We start from the raw sequence: 23,197 nt of genomic DNA, 5'->3' as shown, positions 1-23,197 counted from the left end.
CAGGACCCTTCTTTTCATTGCCTCTGTCTCTTCTGTTTTCTTCCCAGACCCTTATTGCTTTTTGCTCATCAGTTTTGACTCTGCTACATCCATACTCAAATCTGGTGTTCCATTTACTTAGGCAATCTCAAGCTGACATGCCTGTATCACTGCTGTGGTCCCCTCAGTGCAAATAGCCTTGCAAATCCTCACACCCCAAAGCTCCCTATTAATTATGTGGCACACCCAAGGCAAATGCTCCCAAGACAAATCACTCCACCTTAGACTCAGTTCCTCTACTTGTGTCCAGTTCAGCAGTTTTTTCAGGTGTAGTCTGCACATCAATGCAACAAACAAACACTTCTCACAGTTTTTAGGTTCACCCAGCATCCTTCCTCTGGAGGTGCTGGAACTCGCTGTGGCTCCTTCTGGTGCTCCCAGCTATCTGTGGCCAGCACTGCTGTGCCAGGACGTCCTGCTTGCAGCTGCCCCCAAAGAATTTACAGCCTGGGCTGTAAGGATGGGAATGTAGATAGAGAGGTCATCTAGCCCTGCTCCTGCTGAGTGGTCACAGACTATCTCTAACTTGATTGAGCTGATAACTCATGAGGAACACTAGCAGGCAGCTGCCTGCCCCACGTACCTGACCCAGCAGGCATGTCCTCTCCCCATCTCCCTGGTGGGGCAGGGAGGGATGGCTGCCATACCTTGAGGGTGTTTTCCCCTTTTCAATAGCAACCAAGAGCTTGGAAGAGCAGGAGGTTTTGTGGCGAGGGTTGTTGTTTCAGCCTGGTTGTTATCTGTTGGGTTGACTTGAATCTAGCTTTGGAAAATAGGTAAGGCAACCATGCTTGGAGTGCCTGGTCTGTTCTCCAAAGAAAACACTTGCTTGGCCACAGCCTTATGTGTTTTGGATTAAGCAGACCTGGCTTTATCTGTGAGTATTAACATTTGTGTACTGTAAAGTGCCGGTGGAAATGTGTGCTCTGAAGGGTAAGCCACGGTGTGTCTGTCTCTGGTGCACAAGAACCCACATCCCTCATGGGATGGGAGCTTGGAGTGGCAGAGCTGTCAGCAGCACTGGGGTGCAGGATCTGCCCTCAGCCATACTCAGCTAAACAGCTGCTTGGAGCTTCCCAAACCACAAGCACTGTGCCTGGGTTTTCCCTTTTCTCCTGCCAGGCAGGAGGGTAAGATCCTGCTGTGAATGCTGTGTGTTTGGGTTGGAGGAGTGTGTGGGTCTGGACCTCTTTGCAGGCAGAGTGCCCAGGGTAGGACGCAGGACAGCCCGTTCTCCCTGTGCAGGCTGCTTTGCCATGTCGTTGGAGAAGGGCCTTTGGGGAGCCTTGGCATGTCTGCAGTGCAGTTGGCTTGTTACATGCAGCCCTTGTGTCCTGGCAGCATTGTGCCTGCTCCAGTGGGGCTCCCAGAAATCGCTGCCAGTTGTATGTACTGTGGCTTTGTCAGTGACAAAAATACCTAGCTCCAGAGAGTCACTTTGCATGCAGAATTATTGCTGTCTTTTCTCTTGGTTATTGGCCTGCAAACCAGCACCACCAACAAACAAGGAAAAAGAAACAAAAACATAGATGTGAAAATAAACTCACTGCCGTGGGCCTGTGAATAAAGATGTGTTAATCCACAGAGCTTGGTGTGTTGGCAGAGACCTAATATTGTAACACAGAATAAATGTCTTTGTAGAAAAGCACCTGAGAAAGGCCCAGGGATGATCCTGTGCTGTACCCTGGGTACCATGGCACAGATTTAAAAGCTGGCAAGTAATTTTGGCTGGCAGCCTGCAGGTCTAAGATTCGAAGCATTGCACTGCTCTTGACTAATAAGTTTTGAAACAGGGTGCCTTAAAATGCTTATTTATAGCAAATATACTCCAGGACTGGAACACAACTCTACTAATGCTTAAAATGTCCCTGGAACAGTTGTATGGCTGGGCAGTGTTTGTTTCCCAAACTCTTAATTTCAGCTGTTCCACACATTTCCATAGGTCTTTCAGACAGCTTTTCCCTGACCCGCCAGGCCAAGGTGCCTGGAGGGCTGTGTACTGAGCCTCCCCCAGCACAGGGAACCTGTTGCTCATGCCCAGCAATCCTACAACAGGGTGCTTGGAGGACTGTGAGCCTCTTCCCTGGCTGGAATGGGTCCCATATCTCAAGACAGGTGCAGCTGTGGACTTGCCTTTTTGTGTTGCCAGAGGAATTCAGCCCTTCAGCCAAGCGACTTGCTCTCCTTTCTTCAGACTAGGCAGCTTGTCCCCTGGTGAAACAGCCCTCCTGGGGGCCTTGCTGGCAGGGACTGCTCCTGTGGCTTGGGGTGACAACAGGGAATGAGCACATGCATTGGTCCTCTTAATGCAACCTAAGCAATTAGTTTTATTTCTTCTCTTTCCCATGCTTGCTGCTCTGGCATCACACTGGCTTCTCCTCTCCTGCTTCCTCCAGAACCACCACCCTGTCAGGTGCATTTTATCAACCTAATATCACTACCAGGCAACTCTGACCTCTTGAGCAATCCTTAGGAGGAAGCCAGGAGTGTTGGGGACAGGGTCTATAACCACCTTATCACCTCCAGATTTGGGAGGAGTTGAAATCAGTGTGTCCGTTGCTCCCGCAGAGCAAACAGCCGCCCAGGACTTTGGCAAGGGGAGCCGTGGCTGTCTTTGGGAGGCCATCATGTAGTTTGCTTTCTGGGACAAAGGCTACTTAGACATCTGGATTGTGTTGGGGATTTTGAGGGGAAACATAAATTATGAGTTTGCTGTGAATGGAGAATGACTTTGATTGCCTGTCGAGCGTGCTTTCGGCAGCTCACTCCTGCGCGGGCTGGATCCGCGTCCTCCTGCTTCCGAAGGCAAAACAACAACTGCGGAGGCTGCTTGCCGTGTCCTGGGAACAGGGGCTGAGCAGACCTCTCCCGACCTTCTGGTGTGCTGAGAAAATAGGCTCGTTTTATGGGCAGTTAATTTATAGAAAGTTCCTGTTTAAATTTCCTCCAAGAGCCGTAAAACCGGAGGACAGCTGCACCCATTAGCCAGCTAATCCAGTGCTGCTCACACCTGGCTTGCCCTCCCCTTTCTCTCCCCACTGCTAACCTTTGGCTCCTTCCTAAGAGAGAGCAAGGCAGCTTTGGGGGAATACCCTCACAAACTGGTCAGGAAAATGCTCTGCAAGGGGGATGGCTTGTGGTGTTTGAGGTGTCCTGCTTGCTGAGCCCCAGCTCTTGGGGCTTGGGCCCTTTCTGGGAGCATCTCTAGGGTAAGTCAAGGCTTTGGACTGCATTCAGCCTGGTTTCTAAAGGCATGGCTGCACCATCTGCCTCCAGGAGTGGTATTGCCTGTTGATGGAAATAGCTACCCCAGGCTGAAATAAAATCCTGGTTTGCCTTTCACTCCTCTTCCAGGCATGGGGAAAGCTGAATTTATTTCCTGCTGTATCTTCCCTCTTTCCCCAAAGACTGCAAATAAGCCACAATTCGTGTACTTGTTTGCAGTTGTGTGTGTTCACCTTTGGGTGAAAGGAAATTGCTTTTGGGTGGGTGCTGGGGCACCCAAAATCCAGAAACCCTGCTTTGCCTGGGCTCCTTGCAGCAACTGGGCTGATAGAGCATCTGCCTGTACTGAATTCCTGATAAATTTGATCCTAATGGGTAATTTTGATTTACTTTGACAGAGAGCTTGGGATCTTAAGGACACTGAGCTCTTGGGAGCTGCTCAGCGCTCTTTTCCCCCTTCTGATAACAAGCAGGCTCTTGTTCCACCCCTCTACTTTGATGCTCTGCTGTCATTTATTTTCCTTCACCTTCTTGCCATGTTAAAACTAACTTGAAGGAAGCGAGGAATTTCCAGCCCGTGTCCAGGGCTGAAAACCAGAACTGAGCTCCTGCCCTTTGCTCCCAGAAGTATCTGCTGCTGCCCCCAGCAGCTGTCCTGCCCCAGCTGTCTGTGCTCATCAGTTCTGCAGAGAGGGCAGTGAAGCCTTCACCCTTTTGGAGAGGCTGGCATGTTTTCACCCATATCTCTCTTTTGTTCCAGGGGGTGGTTGACTGGTGCAGAAAATGATTTTGTCATGAGTGGCTGGAGGCTACAGAGACCTTTCTGAAGCCCTCTGCTTTATCTGCTAGGAATTAATAGAAGTACAGTGGCAGGAATGAGCAAAGGGGAGCACTTAACACCCATTATGAGATTCTGAACCTGCAAGAGCGCCTGGAATGTTTAATCATAGAATGGTTTGGGTTGGAAGGGACCTTTAAAGGTCACCTAGTCCAACCCCCTTGCGGCAAGCATGAACATCTTCAACTAGATCAGATTGCTGAGAGCCCTGTCCAACCTGACCTGGAGTGTTTCCAGGGATGGGGCATCTACCACTGCTCTGGGCTACCTGGGCCAGTGTTTCACCACCCTCATTATGAAAAACTACTTCTTTGCATCTAGCCTGAAATCTGCCCTCTTTCAGTTTAAGCCCATCACCCCTTGGAACAAACCCCTTCAGCAAGTTCCCCAATCTGATGCAAGAAAACTGTCTTTGCTGTGCTTAGGGCCTGAAATCTCTTAATTTTGTTTTAAGCTGGGGCCTGTTTCCCTTCCTTTAAATCCCCTCTGCAGCAGTTGATAAGCAACCGGTCCCTTCTCAGGGAGAAAATGCTGCAGAAAGAAATGCCAGGAATGTGAACAGCAGGTGGGGACTGGCAGATGTACTTATCAATCACGACAGCCTGACGAGTGGTTTATTCCTCTAAAGAGCTACTGTTTGCCTCTGGCTTGGTTTGCACGTGTCCTCTCCAAGCCCCTCCAGCCTCTGCCAGGGTTCAAGATAAGAGCAGGGTAGTTCTCCCTTTTTTCTGTTTTCTTTCCTGGGGCATGGCATGCTCCATGCAGGATTCCCTGCATCAGGAGGCCTGCAGAAGGGGCTGGTAGAGACAGATCCACGCTGGAAGGTTGCAGCAGCATACCTGGCGGTTAAGATGCTCTGTCCTGGGGGGGAAATCTTCCTTCCACGTTGCCCACGTAGAAAGCAGAGTTGATTACTTGATGAATTTGCTGCAGTGTTGCTTTCCCAAACATGACTTCATATCCCTGAGGAGTCTGAAGTTATTTCTGTGGACAAACCCCTATTTTAAGGCGGTGATACTTTGAGGAGATCACCTGCATTGACAAGTGAGGATACTGTGTAGCTCCAGTCTGCAGAGCTGCTGCTTTAGGAAGCGGGGAGCAGGACCCTCTGGGGTGTGAAGGGCTCCAGCCATGGTGTGAGCACTGTTTGGAACTTGTTTTTTTGCTGTAGCTGCTCCTGATTTTTTATCTTTTTTTTTTCCTTTTTTTTTGGAGCACCTTGCACTTCATATGGAGATGCCTTTTTGTAGCAAGAGAACCCAATTTACATGAAATAACAGGCTGAGTGGTGAGAAGCCTTTATCTGTTGATCTCCAAGCAGCTTTCCCGGCTGTGTTGGCAGTGTATGTTACAAGCACAGCAAACCTGCTGTCACAAATGACATTATGGGTGTTTTTTCCCCAGCCTCTGAGCTCTCACTTTGGCTGATGTGCTTGTGTCGGTGTATGAGTTATCACAGTGCTTCACATTCACTCCAGTTCTGTCTGCTGGTCCTTGCAAAATCCAGAATAAGAGACAGACTTGCAGGTGATGTGATCAGACCTCTCCTTCAGTGCCTGGCGGGGTGTTCTGCTGGGCTGCTTCAGTCGCTCTGGATAATGCTGTTGCCTGCAGTGCTTCAGGGCACCCATCTCCAGCGATTTGCCTTCCCGGGGACACTGCTGATGTAGATAGTTGATGTCTATTTTTTTTTCTCCTTTAAATGACAACGCAGCTGCCCCTGGGTCCTCTTATCAGTTTTTCTTCAGATTGTTTTCTTGCTTTTGTGAAAGAGCAGTGTAAGAAAGCGCAATGGCTTTCCCCGGGAAGAAAAGCAGTGAGAAAGGAGCAAGCAGTGCTCCAGCACGGGATAAAGACCTCAGGAAGATAACTTCTTGCAGCAGTGAAATGGTATTTTCAAACTCTGCTCAGGCAGCACCCCCTTGCCTAAAAAAGGCTTGTATTTAGGAGGTGCTTCCTGCAGGTTTCAAACCAGTTTAGAGTCTGGAGTGGAGGCAGCAGTTGAAGCAACGATGCCGTTTGCACGGCTGCCTGAGTTCTCCTAGTACCTCACCCATGGATTCATTTGGAGGGCAGCACCCTGCCACCTGCTCCCGCTGAAGCTGCACAGTTCTGCCTGCTGGAGGTGGCATCAGCCGGTGACAAATGTCCCTAGGGAGCTGCCTCCATGGGGAATTCGGAGCAGAGCGTAGCAGCAGTAACCACGGAGCACACATCCCGAGGCTGTCAGCCCTGTAGCGTGTTCTCCAGAAGTTCCTTCCCAGTTGCCGTGATGTGGCCAGAGCTGCCTCTTGCAGGGCTTGCCCAAATGAATTACCCTTTGGAGTGGGTTCAATCCAGATCTCTGGGTGTGGGGGTAGCTTGCCTTAGCTGCTGTGGCAGACTGAGCTCTGCAAGCCTGCATGGAGGAGCGGTGGTGACACTGGTCACACCCTGCTGCAGAGACTGTCTGAGATGGGAGATGCTTTTAACTCTTGAACTTAATTGCTGGCACTGGAATTTCCCATGCTGTGTCCCTGCCTCAGGCTTTGTTTCAGGTTTTCAGCCAAAGCCATTCAGCCATTTCCAAGAGTGAAAGGATGGGGGGGGGGGGGAGGAGGAGGGAAGGAGGAAAAAAAAAAAGGGAGAAAAAAAAGGCTTTAGGTTGTTAGTATTTAAAACCCCAAACAGACCCTAACTGCTTGCATTGAGAGGTGCTTAGTCTGGCCCAGTGGCTGGGGGGCTGGCAGCCACGGGTCTGGTTGCAAAGGATGTGCCATCTCCTCTCCCAGCAAAAGTGCCCCGTATCTTCTGTATCTTATCAGGTTATGGGCATCTGAAAGGCTCCCAGTTCACCAGGGCTTTGTAGACTTGATCTGCCAAGGTAAGGTTTTCAAAGCTCTTGTCCAGACAGGGCTGAATCCAGCCCGGGGCTGGAGAGGCTGAATGCTTGCTGGGGGTGGGAGGGAGGTGCTGCCACATCCCCGCACTGGGAACAAGGTCCTGCCTCTCCTGGGCTGCTTGCTGTGACACCCGTGGATGGGGAAGGGTTTGCCTGGCTCAGAGGGAAAGAGAACAAAAAGCTGGAAGAGGGGTGGAGAATAGGGGTGAATTGTGCTTGCTGTGACCAGCTCCTGGACAGCCTCCATTCTCAGGTATTCTCATTTTTCAAACTCGTTATTTGCAACCTTGATGTTCAGGTATTGTCTGTGTTACCTGGGGCAGCAGCTGCTGTTGGGAGAGGAGGGGATTTAGGCTCAGCCTACAGCAGTGAGCAAAGCTCCTGGCTGGCATAAGGTCTTGAGGAGTAAATGAGAGGCAGGCAGTTTGCCATTGCTGCCCTGCAGTGGGAGGCACTGCTGTTATCTTTGACAGCTTTTTCCCCCTGCTGTATTTTGTGGAAGTTCTGTAACCTGGTTTTGTTTGCTCTAGGCATTACTGCAGTAGGGTGGCCAAAGGGTTTGCAGGGGACAGCACTGAACTTATGAATATATATGAAAAGTTCCCAAACTGCATTGTTTTTGTTTATTGGAGTGTGCCTCTCACTACAGCTGCTGACCAGCTGTTGTAGTACATGACTCTGGGAAGTGCCAGGTACAAACTGCCTGAGGAGTCCAACCTCTCCAGCAGGAAGGCTGAAGATGCAGCAGAGCTGCAGCAGAGACCTTGTCTGAGCTAGAAGAAAATGCTTCCTCTGGGAAGGCTGGTGAATGAGTCCTGGCTATCTGCTGTGTTACAAACCACTAACTGCTCTGGGTGAAACCCCGTTGGTGGCGTTGGGGAGGATGTCCTCTCCTGCCCAGCGCCGAGCTGGTGATGATGGTGATGGCTGTGGTGCACACAGAGCATTGTGGTCCCGGAGCAGAGATCTCCTAAGTGAGTGCTGGGGGACTGTAACTAGTAAGCCAGGTTATTTTTGGCATAGCATCTGCTTTGAGGGATGGACTGAGCTGCTAAACCCACGTTTTCCCTCCACAACCCATTATTAAGTCCAGAAGAGGCTCAAGCACCAATCCAGAGCCTGTCTTCAGGGAGCAGGGCTGTTGTGGAGCTGGAGACTGATCCTGGTTGTGGTGTAACTGCTTTGGTTATTTTTAAGTGTTAAGTCTGATTCCTGCAGGTGAGGAAAGGGTGGTTGTGACCAGGCTTTGCAGCTGGCTCTGCTGAATGACTTGGAAGCCACCTGCCCATGTCTGAACTGGCCTGCATCCTCCAAATGCTGTATAACAAAGTGCAGCTAGGTCCTGTGGAAGTGACCTATCTTAACTGGGACCTCAGTTCATCCCCAAACGTACCATCTTTTTAACAACAGTAAGGAAATGCCTATAACTGCTGAAAACAGTGAGGAGAGGCTTTGGTGCAGGGAATTGGGTACCGAGTGGCTGTGCTTGCCACCTGGGGATGGGAATCGCTCTCCCGCTCGGCAGGCTGAATGGGACATACTGCCATAAGCAGTTTTAATTGTTTCCCCACATCTGCAGCAGCACTGTAAAGCAAGCTGAGCACACCTTCAGAGCTCAGCTTAACGGCCTCCCTGCTACTCCAAGACTGCTTTTTTTCCTGTGGTGCTGGAGCATCTCTCCTCACACAGCCCCGTGTGCTCTTGCTAAACTGGCAATGTTCTCCTGTGCCGTTTGAAGGCAATGAGCTGCCAGGCTTCCCTGGGAAGTGCTTCAGATGTACTCAGATGCATCAATAGCCATGGCAATGTGACTGTGTGAGCAGTGAGGAGAGGCCAGCGGGAGCTGGTAACGGGATGCCCTTTTAAACTAATTACTGGGATTTGGGCAACACGTTAATAATGAAGGTTAGAGAGCCCTGGGCTGAAATCAGGGCAAGAGTTTCCTTGTTGTTGTTGTCTCAGAATGGCATCTGACTCTGTTTTCCTGGGACATACATTGGAGCTGTGATGACTTTGCCCCCATTCCTGGGATTCTTGCCGAGGGAGTTGTTAGTCATCACAGGCTTTGCTGTGTTACTTTGCACTGGGAAGGAAGTTGGTACAGGATCTATCACATCTTCTTATTCCATATTTTTCTCTTTGCAACTTAAACTCATGTTTTAATCTGCCCACACTAGTCAGGAGGAGGAGGGACACAACTGTTGTCATCTTCCCTGTCTGTGTCCAGCTGTGAGCCCATGCTGCTGTCCCCTTGCAGCTGTCTGGACTGTCCTCTGGGAAGCAGTGGGACACTGTTGGTGTGCTGGGAAGGTAAGGCATAGTTCTTCATCTTCTGTGTGAAAATTGCTATGGAAAGTCAGAATGGAGGGCACTGTAACTAGGTGGGGGGCTTTCCCTCAGAAACAGGCACAGGTCTTCAACCAGTGTGACCTGGGCCAGGCAGAGGTCCTGTGAGGAAGGGAGAAATTAGTGGATTTCTCTGCTGTGGCAAAACTTTGGGACCATTTTTTGAGGACTGATGCCAGCTAGTGAAGTGTTGCACTATGCATGCTCTGTGGAAGACAGCCATCAGTTTTCCTTGTATTGGCCTGGCTATTTCCCTGCCTTCCCCTTTTCCTGTGCACACTCTGCCTTTACCCAGTTTGTCCTTGGGTCCCAGTTTTAAATAACTCATCTGGTGGCTGAGCAGGACAATTTGATCCTATTTTTAAGTCTTTTTGCACTTTCTTGTTCGTGGAATTTGGCTACTGGGAATGGCAGGATGTTTGTGTTGGAATTGCTGCAGGGGGATTATTTGGAGCAGCCCTCCCAACTTCATTACCATTGTGGGTGCAGCGCTGTGCTGATTGCAGAGAAGGGCAGTTGCCTTGCAATGTATTTAGTGCTGGCTTTGTGTGTCAGGGTTGTTTCCTCAGGCTTGCTTTGGTCAAACTGAATGCCTGGTACCTGGTGTAAGGAATGAGCTTGAGCACTGTGACTTAGTGGGTCCTGTATCCATGTAGATACAGCAGAATATTAATGTCTTAAAAAGCCTAATTCTCACTGATACTTCTTACAGTGAAGCAGTTTGGTCTCACCTTGAAATAATTCAACTTGTCTCCTTATTTCTCAATACCAGAGCAGGGTGCAGCTCTCTCTGTGTTGGTGGACCTGTGATGAGCAGCTCCAGCCTTCCCTGCTCCTGGCTGAAGCCATAAAGGTTATGGCCAAAACCAGATGAGAGTTATTTTTTAATTAGGCAGTGCAAGTAAACAAGATAATTTAACTGGAAAAATAATGCAGTAAACTTAATGCTGCAGGAGTGCCACACAGGCTCTCTTGCCTTGTCTCTTAAGGTGCTTGTCTTTACCTTTTTTGTATAAATCAATCTTCTTGCAGTTGGGAAGCAGATGGACCTGTGAAGCTATGCACTGTCCTTCTGCCTCAGTAAATTTGTGCCATGGGTGATGTGTTGCTTTTGGACTTACTGTGTGGAGGAAGGGCTGGCTGGCTTGGGCCAGGGGTTACTGTGAGGAGCAGACAGTTTTCATAGAATCACAGAATTGTCAGGGTTGGAAGGGACCTCAAGGATCATCCAGTTCCAATCTCCCTGCCGTGGGCAGGGACACCTCACACTAGATCAGGTTGCCCACAGCCACATCCAGCCTGGTCTTAAAATCTTCCAGGGATAGGACTTTTACCACCTCCCTGGGCAACCTGTGCCAGTGTCTCGCCACCCTCATGGCGAAGAATTTCTTCCTAACATCCAATCTGAGTCTTCCCACTTCCACTTTTGCTCCCTTCCCCCTAGTCCTATCACTACCCAACATCCTAAAAAGTCCCTCACTAGCTTTACCAAAGCAGTCCAGCCCTTTGCTGCCTGGTCTCTAGCAGGGGAAGAAGGCACCTTAAAAAAATGTGCAGGAAGAGGTTATCAGTGTGGTGGGTTTTGGTGCCTCCTGAATTTCTGTGGGTTTAAGGGAATGTGCTACTCAGCTGGAAGCTGCTGATCTTCAGGGAGGTAATTCCTCCTCCAGAAGCTTTCTGTGCCTCTGTGGCATGGGAGCAATGCTGCTTCATTTTGCAGCTTTCCATTTTATGCTGGATGGTTAAAGTTGGAACATTTATATCTCATTCTGCCAAGAAGTGTTTAGAATAGTTTTCATGAGAAGCATTGCAAGTTGCAGGTCCACAGCTGATGCCCTGGCTGCTCTGCATAAATCACTGGGTGGTAAATATATTTAAATGAAGAGCTATGGCAGTCTTGCTAGCTGAGTAATAAATTGGGGCTGAGCAGCTCCATAAAGCTGAATCTTAATGCCTTGGCTTGGAGTTGTAGGGTGGGGTGGTAAAGCTGATGGAACAGCAGGATGTTTCTAAACAGAATGTGCCTGCCCTTAGTTACGCTGCCACAAAGAATATAAATCATGCTGCATACGTAACTGAAGTGCTGGAAATGGCTTTTTGTTGGTGTTGCCTGCCTTGTTCCCTGGGTCCTCTTAATGTCAGCTGTTTGTGCTGTGCTTCCCCTTGGTGGTAGCAGCAGCAGCAGGAGATCTTCTGCCTGGCAGTCAGGTACCTGGCAGGTAAGGGATCAGTCTTGGAGCCTTGTCTTCCAGTCCTGTGCTTAGTGAAGCCCTGGCACTGTGACATCAGCCTATAGGAAATTAGGGTGCTTAAACACTTTCAAGGACCTGCTTGAAATACTTCATTATCTGAGGAATTTTGTGGAATGCCCAGAGGGTGATTACAAACCCTTGGAATGCAGCTGCTTTTCCACAAAGCAGTCCAGCCAAGCAGCATTTTGAGGTGACTCTCGAGTATGAAACCTCCATCAAGGTTTTCTTATTTTCAGGTTTGTGTTTGGTGCCCACAGCCCTCAGGCTGTTTGTTCCAGCTGCCCACTCTCAGGCACTCCTACCCTTTCCCATTTGCTTTGGAACCATTAGCAAAGCCAACACTTGCCTGGTGGGTGCGGTGCTGGTGTGTCCTAGGGAAGCTTGGATGCTGTTCCTAGTGCACAAGGCTGTTCTGGGGATAGAAAAACTATTCTGCCATTGCATGGCCACAATGTGGGCAAGGGTCCTGCTGCAAGCTCTATAGGCAGGCACAGAAATACCACCAGAACTAGATTCTTAGGAGGGTTTCCTTCAGAACAGGGTTTGGAAGTATGGTCAGGTTTCCTAAACCAGGGATTTGCTGGACTGCTCTGCCCATCAGTCTGTCATTCCTCTGACAGCTTCTGCTTGATAATCTGTCATAAAGAGCTTTATACCTTTATATTTAAAAATAAATAAATAAATTAGAAGTAACAACCAGGTAGGTGGAAGAATGTTGGCTAAAAGGACACACCAAAGCTCACCACTCTCCTCACACTCCTCGTCGTTACTCATGTACTGTACTCCAAAACTGCAGCAACGTTTCTTGCCTTGCCAGACACAGGAGTTTATTCCTCAAGATCCTTCTCTTTTTGTGGGGGCTCTTTAGTACTTCATAAGGCAAAGTGTCATAGAATCATAGACTCAGCAAGGTTGGAAGAGACCTCAAAGATCATAAAGTCCAACCTGTCACCCTCATGAGTACTAAACCATGGCACCAAGTGCCATGTCCAGTCCCCTTGAACACCTCCAGGGATGGTGACTCCACCTCCCTGGGCAGCACATTCCAATGGCTAACGACTCTCTCTGTGAAGAACTTCCTCCTCATCTCCAGCCTAAACTTCCCCTGGCACTGTGTCCTCTTGTTCTGGGGCTGGTTGCCTGGGAGAAGACCCCCAACCCCCTCCTGGCCACAACCACCCTTCAGGTAGTCGTAGATGGCAATAAGGTCTCCCTAAACAACCCCAGCTCCCTCAGCCTCTCCTCATAGGGCTTGTGCTCAAGGCCTCTCACCAGCCTCGTTGCCCAGTGGAAGCTTCCTCTCTGATTAGGGTATTTGTCATTTCTCTTCCATGTGGATTCTCTGAAGCCTCATAAGGAGTTTTGTTCAGCCCTTAATTCAATTAAGAAATCAAGCAAGAGATGTAAATCTTTTTAGCCTCATTGGTTTCAGTGCTCATTACTACATCTGAAGAGAACGTTTCCTGCATAGTGCAACAGGGGACTGCACTTTCCAGGCTTCAGCTGAAATTTCAGGTGGTGTTGGAAGCTTAGGGATGCTTTTGTCCCTGTTGGAGCGTAGGGTAGAGGAAGGGCTGTGGTCAGCTGTTGGTGTCTTGGTTTATATCTATTTCCAAAGCAGCAGCTTGGACAGAAACTTGTCTTCCAGCCGGGTGACTTCTATCAGAGGTCATTAGCTGGTATGAATTAGACTTGAAACAGCTGGTGGATGGTGAGTGACACCAGAGGAGAGGACATGAAGTGGTGACTGTATGACAGCTGCTCTTGCACATGTCCTTTGGCACTAGCTGGGGAAGGACCTGCCTGTTGAGACACATGGCATTGGGTTCTGATGTATTCCCCATGTTTCAGAAGTGCTGTCTTTGTATCCTGCTTCTTGTTTTCATTTTATTTCTTGTCATCCTGTGGGGTGCCTCAACTGTACTCTGACCAGAGCTGCTGAGGGGTCCTCTAGATATCTCCTTTTAAACAAAGATTGTTTAGCTTTTGGAAATCAACATTTGTGCCTTTCATGGATAGTGATGGCCAAGACACAGGCTGGGCTCATCTTTGTATACCTGCATTTGGGACAAAAATCCACTTCAGTTTTAATCCAACATAAACCTCAGCTTTGTTCCCTGCAGACTCCCTTGTAAACCAGTTGGAGCCCCATGTAAATTGGCCACAGCAACCCCATGCAGAGCTACAGGCTGGGGTCAGAGTGGCTGGAGAGCAGTCAGGCTGAGAGGGACCTGGGGGTGCTGGTCGACGGTAGACTGAACATGAGCCTGCAGTGTGCCCAGGCAGCTAAGAGGGCCAATGGCATCCTGGCCTGCATCAGGAACAGTGTGGCCAGCAGGAGCAGGGAGGTCATTCTGCCCCTGTACACTGCACTGGTTAGGCCGCACCTCGAGTCCTGTGTCCAGTTCTGGGCCCCTCAGTTTAGGAAGGAGGTTGACTTGCTGGAACGAGTCCAGAGAAGAGCAACAAAGTTGGTGAGGGGTTTGGAACATAAGCCCTACGAGGAGAGGCTGAGGGAGCTGGGGTTGCTTAGCCTGGAGAAGAGGAGACTCAGGGGTGACCTTATTACTCTCTACAACTACCTGAAGGGAGGTTGTAGACAGACGGATGTTGGTCTCTTCTCCCAGGCAAGCAGTACCAGAACAAGAGGACACAGTCTCAGGCTGCGCCAGGGGAGATTCAGGCTGGATGTTAGAAAAAAGTTCTATACAGAAAGAGTGATTGCACATTAGAATGGGCTGCCTGGGGAGGTGGTGGAGTCGCCATCACTGGAGGTTTTTAGGAGAAGACTTGACGGGGTGCTTGGTGCCGTGGGTTAGTTGTTTGGGTGGTGTTGGATTGGTTGATGGGTTGGACGCGATGATCTTGAAGGTCTCTTCCAACCTGGTTTATTCTATGTATTCTATGTATTCTAAATTGTTTCTAGGCAGTGCAGAATCAGACTTTGGTGAACACAAGTTGCTGTGGCATGGTGAGCCACAGAGGACTAGGAAATTCCTCTTCTACTTCCAACATTTCTAGCGATTGTTGTCCTTCAAACCCAAGTACCATGGGGACTGCTCTGCTGCCTTATATGCGGTAATCACTGAGAACTTACTTGTGGTCCAGATCAAAAATTGCTCTAATTTTCCATTGTGGTGCTTTGATCTCATTTCTGTGGACTCCTCTCCACTGCCTGCCCAGGTGTCCTCTGTCCCAGGCTTTCACGTGGGGTGGCTTCAGCTGAAGTGCTGTTCTGTAGCACTGTGGTCTTCACTTGAGAATCGACGTCAAACAAATTCAGCAAGGTACCTTGAGCTCTGGAAACTGCTCCAGTGTTTGTGTGCATGTGTATATCCATAGTATCATAGTATCAGTCAGGGTTGGAAGGGACCACAAGGATCATCTAGTTCCAACCCCCCTGCCATGGGCAGGGACACCCCACACTAGATCAGGCTGGCCGGAGCCTCAGCCAGCCTGGGCTTAAACACCTCCAGGGACAGGGCCCCAACCACCTCCCTGGACAACACATTCCAGGGCTTCACCACTCTCATGGGGAAGAACTTCCTCCTCACATCCAGCCTGAATCTCCCCACCTCCAGCTTCATTCCATTTCCCCCTAGTCCTGTCACTACCTGATATCCTGAGCAGTCCCTCCCCAGCCTTCTTGTAGCCCCCTTCAGATACTGGAAGGCCACAATTAGGTCACCTGGGAGCCTTCTCTTCTCCAGACTGAACAGCCCCAACTCCTTCAGTCTGTCCTCACAGGAGAGGTGCTCCAGCCCTCTGATCATCCTCGTGGCCCTTCTCTGGACACGCTCCAGCACCTCCAGATCCCTCTTGTAATAGGGGCTCCAGAACTGGAGGCAGTACTCCAGGTGGGGTCTCAGCAGAGCTGAGTATAGGGGGAGAATCACCTGCCTTGACCTGACCTGCTGGCCACACTTCTCTTGCTGCAGCCCAGGATCTGATTTGCTTTCTGGGCTGCAAGTGCACACTGAGAGCTCCTGTTGAGCTCCTCCTCCCCCAGCACCTCCAAGTCTCTCTCCTCAGGGCTGCTTTCCAGCCAGTCACTGCCCAGCCTGGATTTGTGCCTGGGATTGCCTTGACCCAGCTGCAGGACCCTGCACTTGGTCTTGTTGAACCTCATGAGGTTGGCTTGTGCCCACCTCTCCAGCCTGTCAAGGTCCCTCTGGATGGCATCCCTTCCCTCCAGCTGTCTGCTGCACCACACAGCTTGGTGTCATCAGCAAACCTGCTGAGGGTGCACTCAATGCCACTGTCCATGGCACCCACAAAGATGTTGAACAAGCCTGGTTCGAGGACTGACCCCTGAGGGTCACTGGCCTCCACTGGGACATGGCCCCATTGATCATCCTAAACTGTGAGGATTTCCACACTCGTACTGTGCTTCCAGACAAACCCAGGAGCAGCAAGTAGAGTTTTGAGGGGCTGGCTGCGCACTGGCAACCCAAGTGAAGGCAAAGCCAGGTTAGCTGCGTGCCCTTGGGCAGGCAGACCCTTGCTCTGCCCTGCTGCAGCTGTATATTTAGCCTATATGCCCTTTCAAGTAGCAGCCAGGAGGGGATGCCTGCAGAGGAATGCGAGTCATCACTTCCCTGAATGCTGTCCCAGGATCCTGCTGCCTGTCACGAAGTGCTGCCTGAGCCAGAAATGCTGCCTTGGTAACTCTGCCTTCTAGAAACTTGTCCCATCCCACCCTGTTTGTTGGGGGTTTTTGTGGTTTGTTGTTTTTTTTTTCCCTGAGCCCACATGAAGTTGTAACATTCCTGTTCACAACCTCATTGGGTCCTTGGGGAAACTCCCATTTTGTTTGGGTCTGAGCCCAATTCTGGTTAGTCTGGCTTTTGGTCCTTTTATTAGAAGAGAGCATGGGCTTTTGTTCTGCATCATCTTCATGCCTCAGTGCATCCCACTTTTTTCCTGGCTTCCTTGAGGAAGTATCCATTTTGTACTTTTACTCTCCACCACTTTTCTCTGGCAGGCTTCCCTCAAGGTGGGACTTGCTTGCAGGATGCAGGCAGTGTGGGGTGGCACTGGTGAAGCTGTTCCCTTGTTCTGGCTGCTTGGTGGGTGTTGATTTCCTCATTTGCTTGCTGCCAGGAGCCAGGAAAATGGCAGTTCTACCTGGCTGCTATGTTTGTAATTACAGGGGAAAAAATGATCTCTGAGGCCTTCTAAATACTTGGGAAGATAATATCTGAATTTCCTTTCAACTGAATGCACTTGGAGATACGATCTGAGTTGGCTGTCTGGGAATAACAAAGTGGGAGGAAGGGATTGATTGTGGTTGCTGAAACTTTTCATCAAAGAGGCAGAAGTCTTGCCTAGCCAAAATCTGCAGCTGCTGATCCCAGCAGCAGCCATTCAAGGCATGGCTGGAGTGTAGGACGTGTAGCACACACGGGCTGCAAGGGGCCACTTGGGCAGGGCTGACAAGCATGAGGACATCCATATGGATCTGCCAGCAACTGTGTCAGGTCAGCGTACTCAGCCCCTCCTGCCTCCCCAGGGTTGCAGTAGGCTGGGGAAGGTCCTTGCCTCCAGAAGGCTTACTACCACACCTTGCAGGGGAAATGTACTCTGCAGGGAAAGAAAAACACGCTCTGTGTCCAGCTGGCAGGAGGGCTCTGGTGTCTTGTGTGCTTCTGCTGCAGCTCTGCAGCTCTCTGTGTTCACACCTCTGCAGGATTGCCCCTGGCTGAGGGTTCCAGGGGACATTGGGGTCCCCTTGTTGGAAGAAGGGCTACCAGGAACCTATCCTCCATGTCTTACTAGGGCAAGGAGTCTTCCCTGGACCAGAGATCCCAGATGGGAAATGCAGTATAGTGTTCCAGCTTCTGAGCAGGCAGATGCAACATGGGGGGAAAAGGGAAATTCAGCTATTTGCATCCTTTCTATCTGTCTTGGAGCTGCCTCTGTGTCCCCTTTGCAGGTAGTGCTGGAGATGAATACAAAGCTTGTGCAGTCCCTTGAGCAGCCCAGCTTCCACTAGCTGCTCACTGAGCACTCTGCTGTCTGTTGGTCAGAGCAGAGGCATCAGTCAGAGCCTCTGGTCCCAGGCTGGGGGAGAACCACGAGCAGGCTTTGTTGGCCAAGGGGAGAGAGATAAAAGATGCAAAGGAGAGGGCTGTGGGACAGCTTCATCCCTTTTTGGTGGCACAAAACTGCAGTTTTCAAGCAAGATGTGCTGGAAGGCAGTAAAAAGTTCCTTCTCAGCTACAGGGAAGTTCACTCTGCCAGAGCAGGCACCACGGCATTGAAAACCACCGTGAGCTGTCGATTGCTTTGACCACTTCCCGTACAAGCTCTGCAAAGCGGCTTGTGACTTGAAGCCACCAGCCAGTGACAGTTCCCAGCTGAGTTCCCCAGCAGCAGCAGAGTGCCCAACATGCATTTTTAGCACTGCTGTTTCTGGTTTGTTTAGTTTTGTTTTCTTTCTCCACCCCCCTTCTCACCCCCCCTTAGATTGTTTTTCGGTGTCAGGGTTTCCTGTGACTGACACCAGATGTGCTGGAAATGAGCAATGCAGAAATACAAGAAGGGATGAGACTGAAAAGGCATCTTCTGTGCATCTGTCCTTTGAGCTAGGTGTCCTGTTGGGCATTTGACTTGGTGACAATACCAGGTGGGCACAGCAGCACAAGAGTGTGGTAAGATGCAAGTTTAGGACTAAGAATCAAGTCCAGCTTGGTTTGTACCTCCTGGGCTAATGGTGTCTGGGGTGACCAACTAATGGTGGCAATCTTGTCAAGTGGCTGAGAGGGCACAGTGGAAGGTGCTCCCAGGGCTTCAGGAGCACTGATCTGGAGTCTTTAAGACAGCTTTCTCTTGCAGTCCAGTCTGTGGTGCCAAGCTGCCTGCTCCTTTGGTTTTGATGTATGCTTGGCTATAAGCAGGCAGCTGCAATTGCAGCCTTCAGCCAAAAGTTTGTGAATGAGCTTGTCTGGTGGAGAGACATCTATTTAGTCTTAGTGTAAAGCCACTGTGCCTGCAGGTGCCTGGCTACTGCCGTGGGGGACAGGGTGTGGTCAGCCTGAGCACAGTGAAGCATGGAGCCTGTTCCTTTGCAGCTTCTGCATGGGACAAGTGCATCCCGGTGCAGTCACCTCCTCTATGTCCCATCCCATAACTCATCCTCGGCACAGCAATGTCTGGGGCCTGGGCCATTTTCTGCAAACATAAGTGGCTGAAGCCTTTGAGGTTGGGAATAACCCCACAGTTGTTTGCCTATAGTTTAGGCTGTTGGAGGGGCTGCTGCCTTTCCTCCAGGGTACCTCTGGAGCTGGGCAAGTGCAGAAACTTCTATTTCCTCAGTTTCATGCTGTGGAGTGCTGTGTGTGTACAGCAGGTTTGCAGACTGGTATGCTTTTGGCCTTCAGGAGATTGTATCTTAGTGATGGGCTGCTGTGCTCAGAGCTGCCCCTGAGGCTCCCTCCTGCCTCCCCGCTGAGGCTCCTTTGGCACAGTACAGACACGCACCGAAGCCCAGCTACCCCTGCCTGTGCCCGCTGTCCTGTGCTGGAGCAGGGGCGGCAGAGTACCATCTCTGTGTGCCTGGCTGGTGGTGCTGGGTTTCATCACTCCTCCTGCCTGCTGCCTTGACACGCAGATGCGCCGTAGCTGACAGGACTTGCCCAGAGATCCTCCTGTGGAAACACGCAGGGCAGATCTCTGCAGAGACAACAGCTCTGGGCTGGAAAGTTGCTCTGGCCCTCCTCAGCCGAGTCTGAGCTTGCTTCCTTAGAGAAGGGCCACTCGATTAACGCTGCCTTTAATTAGGATATCGTTAAATAAGCAATCAGGTAAGTGGGATCCTTCCTAACTCTCCTAAATACCTTCTTATCTGGAGCAGAGAATTGCATGGCAGTTACCTGAGCTGGCTGCTCGCTGGGCTCAGCGGCGTTAAGGTGCTGGCAGTGATTAATTACCGCAGCCCAGGGATGTGATTGTGCTTGGGCAATTGGATTAGATGCAGCTGGACGGAGGCTTCACTTTCCCTGCTTCTTGCTGAAGAGTCGGCCAGAGAGGAAGAGGGATTGCCAGGACAGCCATGCTCCTGCTGCTGGGATGCTTCCCTACGCTCCTCACTCTGCACTGGGCTGAAGGAAAGATCTCTGGGAAGGTGCATGGCTGGCAGTAGCTACTTTGTCCTGCTTTCCGTCCTTCCTTACAGTCTCATCTTCTGTCTGCACTGCTTTGTGTTCCTGGATAATGAAGGTTGAGCGTGTCTTTAACGTGTCAGTGGGGCCTTGTAGATGCATGGAGAAGGAGCAAGCTCCAGCACTGTCTTGACAAGTTAGCATCATATCAAATTGCAGCATCATATCAGCATAACTTCATCAAGCAGGCCCAGTTCTGTGTCTCTGAGATGGGGGGGAGATTGGCACTGGAGATCAGAAGTCAACATTGGCACGTGCACCATGTGCTAGGACTGAAGCAGATGTTGATACTGGCTTTGATGTTTCATCCAAAATTGAGACCAAAAGAGCTCTCTCAGAAGCAGGAGGATAAAGAGAAAGTTCTTTCAGAAGATCAGACAGAAGGAAACATCCTGAAATTCAGGACTAACCTGAATCTTTGTGTTTGTTCTGCAAAACTGGGCAGTACAGATCCTGCTGGAGGAAGGAGCACTGTGCCACGTAGAGAAGCTGGGGTGGTCTAGCCTTCCCTCACGACCTCAGAATGCTAAGCCACTCAGCCCTGTGGCCTGATCCTTCCCAGAGATCAGCAGACCACCTGCAGAGTGCTGTTTGGGGTTTGGTCCTGTTTTGAGCTTGTGGGCAGCTGAAGCATTGAGATTTCTGCTCCCAGAGAGCTGCAGCTCTGTGCCACTCACTGGCCATGGACAGCAATCCAGAACACTGATGTCTTCTGCATCCAGCTGGGATGGTGTCTCAAATAAGCAAGTCTGGGTTTTGCCCATAGTAGTGCCCTATCTTGAACTTGATCGAGGAACCACACAAGTCCCCAGTGCTTCTTCCAGCCTTGCTGCAGGAAATGTTTGCTCTCTTCTATAGCTGCATAGGACCATCAGTGCTGGAGGTCAATGGGCTTGCTGAGCAGGACTAGTGGATTGTAGGCAGAGGACCTTCTATCTCAAAAAGTGTTCTGCCTTGAGGCAAGAGTCCATGCAGAGCTCAGCACTTTGGGGCAGTGCCTTGTTCCAGCTGTCTGCAGAGCTGTGCCACCCTGCCTTTCCTCCTTAGCACACTGTGAGAAGCTGGCACTGTTTCAGCCTCTGTCAATTGTTTGGTGAGGTGGAGCTGTGTTTGGAGAGGTATTTTGGTGGTGCGAGTTTGTTCTCAGCTCTCCTGTTGTTTGGGTTTCATTATCAGCTACTGAATTCCTCCTGTGTGCTCCACTTTTATGTGCTCAGGCTGTTGTTCTGTGGTTCCTCTAAAATGAAATTCTGGATTTGTGTGACCTGCAAGTGTCACACTAGATTTTAATGGCCACTGTGCGAGGTTCTGGGCTGAGAGGCACGTATGTATCAGCCAGCCAGTGTTTGTCACCTGCTCTGATAATTGTTTCTGAAATGGGCAATGACTTCATCTCCTGCTCACCACAGATACCAAGAACCAGCTCCTTTCTGCCTAAATACTCCCCTCCAACAAAAACACCCCAGGCCAGATCATGTCATTTGGCTGAGCAGCACAGAGCTATGCTCCACTGCAGCCCTGACAGGCCAGGGGCAAGGCTGGCCTGAAGATGCAGTGCCAAACTTCTCTAGCTCTGTGCAGTTGTATGCTGGGTTGTCCTGGGCATTTCTTCTCTGCTGGCATGTGGAGGCTCAGTGCAGCTGCAGGAGGCAGCTGTGTTTCCATGCTGATAGCATCTCAGCCCCATAGCAGCTGTGGCAGTACTGGGTTCTGCTGCTGCATTCCTCCCCTGGCTGAAGTCTCCCATCCTGCCTATACTTGCTGTGTGGGTTGATTTCTAGTCCCTCATGCAGCAGGGCTTTCCAGTGAGGAGGCTTCAGGAGGAGTAGCAGCTCACAGGTAAGGCATCACCTCTGCAGTGTCCATACCCCAGGCTACATGGAGTGTGAAGTTGGTTCTTTGTGCTTTTCTTCAGGCACTGTGTGGGGATGAGAGTCCCCCCCCATTTCCTGCTGTGATGGTCGATGGCCTCCTCAGGAACTCCTGCAGGTCTCTGCTCCATCTCTGTAGCTCACTCACGCAGCCTGTTGGATATTCTCCACCAGCCATCTACTGTGGTAGTAATCTGCTTGCTGACCTGATTCTAGGCTCATTCAAAATCAATTGGTGTGTGTCAGATCCTCTGACCATGCCTGAGCTGGTAGGAGAGATGTGTAGGAAGTGTGACTCGTCGTTACCTACCCAGCCACTTCATCTCTTGCGATGATAACCTCTGGAGAAGTGGCTCAGGCACCTCATTCCGTGAGAAGACCACCATGTGCTCAGTTGTTTTTGGGAAGCCTTAGCTTCCCTCTTGTTTTGTCTGGTGTGTTGCTGTCCCAGTCAGGTCAGGCAGTGGGAAGGACATGAGCAGCAGGGGAATAGGCTTTCTTCTGGCGCTGGCATCTCACACCAACCAGCCTCCCATCTGTCCTGTGGTTTCCAGCAGTGTTCTGCTGCTGCTGTCTCTTTTGCCTTTCACTTGAGATAAGTTGTCTGCAACTGACAGTGGTCAGATCAGGCATCTGCCTCCTGGATGCTCTATAGCCAGAGGTGATTGTACTCAGCTCATAATGTCTGCTCCCCACGGTCCGGTGCCTCAGCATGGGAGGTGTCAGCTCTTCTGCATCAGTGGTTTGTTGTGGAAAGGGATGAGGATGTGCTAGTCCTTGAGCACTGCCTCTCAGCTTCTCTAGACTGCAGGTTTGAGGGTGAGCAACCAAATCTCTAAACCTTGGGCTTGGTTGCCTGCATGGACAGGCCCTCTGCCCACGTCTGCAAGCCCATGGTGGGCAATACAGACTTTCCTGGCTGCAGCACAGCAGGTCAGCTGCTGCTGCTGTTGTGCTGTCCTGGAAGCTCTGCAAAGGCAAGAAGCAGTGGGGATTTCCCTTCCCACACAGTCTGGCTCCAGGGTCTCTTGGGATGGCCTGATGTGCATCATAGGAACAGCTGCATGCAGCTGGAACAAGCTAAAATGGAGCTGTGCTCAAAGGACTGGGAGCCATTGCTTAGAAGTTGGGCTGGGATTGCTGTGGGAATTTGCAGTCAATTCTCTCTCAGCTTGGGAAAAAGGAGTTGGTTTAAGTCTTCTGTGCTCCTGGAGACTAAGCATCCCTTGTTAGGTCCATGTTTTTGTCTTCCAGTCCTGCATAACCCACTGCCCCCTCCTTACCCCAGATCAATTATAGAGGACTGTGCTAGCTGCATGCTGAGATACCAGAGTGGGCAGTACAGCTTCACCTAGGGTCCACATGGCTCTGTCCTCTTCCACCTGCTCTCCTTTGAACAGGCTGTGAAGAGGAACATGGGGTGTGTACAGATACATGACTGAATGCAGTCTGGAGGGAAAAATGTCTGGGGAAGTGAAAGGAAAAATGCCCCCAAAGAGCAAAGGAGGGGGAGGAGAGCTGTGATCCATGGGAGCAGACTGGTTGGGGTGGGGAGGAATCAAGTGAAAGAAGAGAACAGTAAA

General features: G+C 50.5%; 1 protein-coding gene across 2 annotated transcripts in view; it reads left to right on the top strand.

The window, feature by feature from the left end:
- Positions 1–23,197, top strand: part of DAG1 (dystroglycan 1) — a 55,597-nt gene that overhangs the window by 14,862 nt on the left and 17,538 nt on the right. Inside the window, exon 2 of one of the 2 annotated variants that reach the window (XM_054166883.1) lies at positions 9,161–9,293. The exons of the other annotated variant lie outside the window; for it this stretch is intronic. The gene's annotated coding sequence lies outside the window, so the exon portion shown is untranslated. The remainder of the gene's footprint in view (positions 1–9,160; positions 9,294–23,197) is intronic. 2 annotated transcript variants of the gene reach the window in all.

The sequence above is a fragment of the Dryobates pubescens genome, chromosome 1, assembly GCF_014839835.1.
Source record: "Dryobates pubescens isolate bDryPub1 chromosome 1, bDryPub1.pri, whole genome shotgun sequence".
Lineage (NCBI taxonomy): Eukaryota > Metazoa > Chordata > Aves > Piciformes > Picidae > Dryobates > Dryobates pubescens.
This window is presented reverse-complemented; position numbering and strand designations above follow the sequence as displayed.